Source organism: Lepidochelys kempii, chromosome 5, assembly GCF_965140285.1.
Source record: "Lepidochelys kempii isolate rLepKem1 chromosome 5, rLepKem1.hap1, whole genome shotgun sequence".
Lineage (NCBI taxonomy): Eukaryota > Metazoa > Chordata > Testudines > Cheloniidae > Lepidochelys > Lepidochelys kempii.
Genome location: NC_136384.1, coordinates 45,845,038 through 45,851,037, shown reverse-complemented (window position 1 = coordinate 45,851,037; position 6,000 = coordinate 45,845,038).

Sequence of the window (6,000 nt, the reverse complement as noted above, 5' to 3'; positions counted from 1 at the left end):
AGCAGGAGTGAGTCCAAACCTTTACAGACGGCTTGAGGTTCAAACGTTACTTTAAAGGGAAGCATTATTGATAACTATTTACATTAGCCTATTGAAACACTTGAAAGTAATGTGGTTCTTTGGCTGTTTGGCATGAACCATTCTGTGGCAAATGTCTCACTTGTGTGCCTGAATATGTCCTGAGTTTGTTTGTTTGTAAGCTTTCAGAGTTATTTCCTGAACCAATTCCCTAGATTCTCCCCTGTCCTGCATATCCCTTGATTTTAAATAACATCTAAATCAGTCCCCAAATAACTCTCTGCTTTGCTGAACCTTAAACCCTTGTAATTCTTCTATGAACACTTAGATTTCAAGGGAGGTACACTCTCCATCTATAGGACCTCACCCTTAGGGATAGATCATTTTGAGTTACATGGGATGACTTACATAGAATCCCTAAAAGCCCCTCTCTTTCTAATTTGTTTTTTTTTATAAAAAAAACACCCTAAACCCACAGCGATCAGAGTTAAACCTATCCCAGTTAAACTGAACTTCATACTGTTTTCTCTACAACACGGATCTAGTGACTCATCATTCTTGACTCCCAAGAAATCCCTTCTGGTTAATCTTCAGGTTACTCTTCAGATATCAGACTTCTGTTTAGCTTAACTTCTGCCACTGCCAGTTGCTTCTCTAGTTTTCCTACCCCATGCTAGAGTTCAGGTGCAGTTGCCCTGAAAATCTCCCTCAATACCCCTCTGTGCTCCACTCCAGGAGTTCCCAGTCAGGTCTCAGGTCTCCAGTTGTCCCTGCCCAGAGATAGGTGACCTTTGTCGTACTCCCTTCTGACCAGGGGATTTTAAGGCTGCCCAGATCCCTGCCTTACATTGTGATATTCCCATCAAGCCAGTGCCTGTCCTTTGCTTTCAACAGTGTATTGGCAGCAATTACACGTTACCACACAGCACCTTTATTCTTCCAAAGCAAGCACTACCACCTTCTTCCTTAAGCTAAAAGCATTAGAGAAAACATTAGCATGCATATAGAAACTGATTTGTTTTTAATTGAAAAGGTTACCAGGACAAACATAGTTTTGAGATCCCAATAGGCCAAAGTCTCTGCAAGGGTTGCACACCCCCGGACAGAAGGTCCTGTCTATTTGCTGGATCCAAAAGAGCTCCAAGTCTGTTTAAATCCAGCCTTCTTATATTGAATGCCCTTTGTTTCTCTGTTTGGTTTCTGGAAAACCAGCATACACAAGTCTCCCCAGGAAGTGGTATCTCTGGAGATGTTTAGGACCTGAGTGATTTGTTTTAATCATTCCCTCACTGTTCTTGGCTCCTGGAGGAGCTGTGATAACCCTCCCACTGTAATTACATACAATCCCTTGCCCACAGTGATACATAAACTAAATACATTATGGTTCTCAAAGTTGCATTTGCAAGACTGTCATACCATCCTTTACTTGGTTTCATTATCCACCAAGACTCAACTTATTTATTTACCTCTGAAGAATCATCTTGTATGTCAAACTTGTATTTCTATTTCAAGTGACTGGAGTGTATCTTTCTGTTTAAAGTGTTACTGTATAATTTGGAACCTTAATGAGAAATTAAATGGGAATCCCATCTGTTCTCTGCCGCTCTGAGTGCTGCTTTCCGCACCACCCCCAGGTTTGTCTTCTCAGATGAACAATTCTCCATATAAAGGTTTTTTTATATATACCACAAGGCTTCCCCCATCAGCATTTTTTCAACAAATTCTTAATTCTACCATTTCTCCTTGCTCTATTTTCTATACCATCTAATTTCAGCTGCATCTCTCTCTGCTCCAGCAGCAGTCCTAAGTGGCTCTGCAGCTCTTTCATTTGTTTCTCCTAGGTCATTTCTAGTGCAGTGACTCAATCTTCCACACAAGTTAAATCCTTTACTGCTAGAGTCTTGGACATCAGGTAACTTCTCATGGCGTTAAACTCCAATCAATTCCCAGATGTCTGCGTTGTTGGACAGTTGGTTTTTTGTTCTGCCAGCCCAGGCATTCCTATTTTGGCTGCCATGTCTTCACTTGGAGTCAGAAGCCTCTCCATGTTGTGAGCCTGCAACTCTTCTTAGTGACAGGTTTCAGAGTAACAGCCGTGTTAGTCTGTATTCGCAAAAAGAAAAGGAGTACTTGTGGCACCTTAGAGACTAACCAATTTATTTGAGCATGAGCTCAAATAAACTCAAATAACTGTTTCCACGGTATGCATCTGATGAAGTGAGCTGTAGCTCACGAAAGCTCATGCTCAAATAAATTGGTTAGTCTCTAAGGTGCCACAAGTACTCCTTTTCTTTCTTCTTAGTGAGTTTCCTTTTTTGCTGTGGGTCAGGGAGGATGAATCTCTGCAACCCTGTGCTCTGCTTTCCTGGGAGGGTTGGGGCATAATGGAGGTAACTTGCTTTTGCTCTCCACCTCAGAGCTCAAATTTCAGGTAGTCATTTAAATCCAGCCCCATGCTGGTCCTGTCACTCCCCTCCCCAACCAGACAGCTTTTAATGTCCCTGACCACTCCTCCCTGACACACACAACTGACATCCTTTTTGGCCATCTTATCAGGGAGCCCAATGAGCATGTAAAAGGAACTGTTTACTTCTAGATATGGTCCTTCCCAAGTGACAGCTGAGGCACACTGTTGGGCCAATACTGGGGGAAACATTACACTACCACTTTACCTGACTTTACACTCCAAGGCTAGTGGTTTGGTATTTTACCTATGTGTTTAATTTTACTACTGTGAGTAGTCCCAGTAAAGTTAGTCATATGCATAAGTGTTTGCAGGATTGGAGCATAAGAATTAAGGCTGTCGATTTAATTGCAGTTAACTCATGCAATGATCTAAAAATCAGTTTTAATTGCACTGTTACAACAGAATAACTGAAATTTGTTAAAATATTTTTGGATGTTTTCTATGTTTTCAAATATATTCCAATTACAACAAAGAATACAGTGTACAGTACTCACTCTATTTATTACTCTTAATTTTACAGTGAAAATACAAATATTTTTCAATTCACCTCACACATGTTCTCGATGGGGTACCACCAGAGCAAGCAGCCGGCTAGGAGCAATGGGGCACAACACGGGAGTTGGTCCCCTGATTGAGGAGCCAGCTGGGAAAAATAGGGCCTGGGCTGGCTGGGGTAATACTTCCCATTTTGACCAGGACAGTCCCTTTCTTCAGCTCTGTCCCGGCCATCCCTACTTTGCCAAAACTGGGCATTTGTTCCAGCTGTAAGGCAGAGCAGAGAGAGGTGGCTGCTGCCCAGGGGTCCCCTGAAGGCAGCACTGCCCCATCCACCAGCAGGAAAGTGGAGAAATTTGCTGTTGGTGGGCAGTGCTGGCTTCAGAGCTGACCCCTGGGCAGTGCAGAGCTGGGGGTGGGTGGGTGGAATCAGCCTCAGCCAGGGGAGACACAGCACTTTGGGGGGCAGGGGAGGGATCAGCCCCAGCTTTTGGTGGCACAGGACTTGGGGCCTGACTGATAGTGGTGGATGGGGTGGAGTGAGGGCAACTGGTTTCAGCGGTGTTACTGAGCATGCTCAGTCTGTGAGCCTGCTCAGTACAAACCAAGCAGCAAATCAGGTGGAGGGTCAGCCCCTTCCCAGGGAGGCATTTGGAGGGTGGCTTTGGTAAGCCCTCAGGGTGGAAAGCAGAGGTCTGGCAAGCTTCTGGTAGTCCATATTTTTTTAAGTAAAAACAGAACACCTTGGGTGAAGATCTCTACTTCTCAGCTGGAGCTAGGATGAGAACCACATCTTTCTCCAGCCCAGGGGTGCGAAAACTTTTTTTTGGGGCCACATTGGGGTTGCAAAACTGTATGGAGGGCTGGGTAGGAAAGGCTGTACCTCCCCAAACAGCCTGGCCTCTGCCCCCTCCCACTTCCAACTACCCCCAACCCCTATCCGTCCCCCCAGGACTCCCATGCCTATCCAACCCCCTCCCCATCCCCTGACTGCCTCCCAGAACCTCCACCCCATCCAAGTGCTCCTTGTCCCCTGACTGCCCCCCAGGACCCTCTTCCCCCTTATCCAATCTTCTAACACCCTTGCCATGCCCATCAGAGTGGCAGGAGCTTGCAGCCGCCTGGCCGGAGCCAGCTACGTTGCCCAGAGCGCTGGTGGCACGGCGAGCTGAGGCTGTGCAGGAGGGGAACAGCAGGGGACGGGACGGGAGCTCAGAGGCTGGGCAGGACAGTCCTATGGGCTGGATGTGGCCTGCAGGCTGTAGTTTGCCCACCTCTGCTCTAGCCTCTCCTCTTCCCACCCTCCAGTGGCGGCTTGCGTTACTGCGCCTGACAGGTTCTCCAGGGCTGCTCATGCTCCCCTCCCACCCAGAGGATCTGCAATTAATGCATGTTAATTTTTTAATATGTTGTGCTGTGTATTAATTGCATGCATTAATGGCAGTTAATTGACAGCCCTAGTTGTAACTGAAATCAATTTTTGAAAATGTAGAAAATATCTAAAAATAGTTAAATGGAATACCATTTAACAGTGTGATCACAGTTAATATCTTGCTTGATAGCCCTACTAAGAATTGAAATCTATTTTGGAAACTTGGACAAACTCGTCCTCCTCATTGTCACTAGATCTAGTGGGGGGGGGGGGGGGGTTTGGTGCGAATTATGACAGGATTTTGGCTGGGTCTGCAACCAGTCTGGTCATGTGAGAAGCTCAAGCCTGCTACAAAGTTGAGCCCTCTTGTCTGTCCTACTTGGCCACCTCCTGGGGCAGAATAACCAATCACAGCTGCTGCAGGCAGAACTTCCCCCCTCCCCTTCCCCACAGCAACCAAAAGCCATCCTCAGGTGAGGATGAAGGAGCTGAAGAGCCCAGCAGCTCAGGGGGACTCCATTCCCTCCTTGCCTCATGTGAGCAACAGGGCGAGGATGGTTCCCCTCTTCCTGCAGTATTTGGCATCGGAAGGGATGGGGGCTTTTCTGCAGCCCAGTAACAGTCTTACAATGGAGTCACACACAGTCCCCTTAGCCTCTCCAGTCTAGCTTGCCAACTAGGCAAGCTGGACTTAGTGATTGTGACTTACACCAAAAATCACAAATATTCAGGTGGTGCCCAGTCCCAAGAGACAAGTCACTTACCCAGCTCAATTTGTACCTTGGATCTCACACCAAAGACAATGCTCATAGCCAGTCCTATAGTAAACTAATTGAGAATTTATTAACCGGGTAAAAGAAATTAGTTATTTTACAGGTTAAAGCAGGTGCCCCACATGCACGGAGTTCAGTCTACTACATTTATCACCTTTTGGAACCATAATCTGTCAACATTGAATGTCTTTTCAGGGCTGAAACTAGGTTGACCCCAGCAATCTCTGCTTTTTGTTTTAGTTCCAGGTCCTGTAAGAGTTCAAAGAGCAAAGATGAAAAATCTTTGTCTGCTATCTTTATTTCCCTCTTCCAGCAGCCCAACTGATGGGACAAGGCCATCCATACTTCATAGGTGGATGGGGCAATCAACAAAGCCTTTGCCCTACACAGGCTCACTTATTTTAATAGTCCTCACCTGTCTTGAACAATAGTAACATATAGGTGAGCTTGGGCCTGAAAGACAACACCCAGAAGTCCATGCTACTGTTCGTACAGAGACTAAAATTCATTGGGACTCTTAGACTTCACAGTCTCTCTGGCATGCATACCAAGGGACAGGTTTAAGCATCTTTCATCATTCATCTCCCAAATACAGTCTTAAACTACCACCACAGCAAGGACTTGCCTTGCCCAGGCATATGGTAGCTTCCACCTCTTCAGTCTGGCATGCAGGAGAAAAATCAGTGCATGCAGGCCTGCTTGAGGTCACTATATGCTCTTGGCAAGCATCCTTGGAAATGAATCTTACCATTTCTGTTTAGTCCTCTCCTCTGTTATGGAGGAAAGACCCAAAGAAAGCTTGCAGGGGTGTTCCCTTTGCACTGTCACAATATTGATAGATGGCACTCTCATGGAAGGGGGACAACATATGGGCA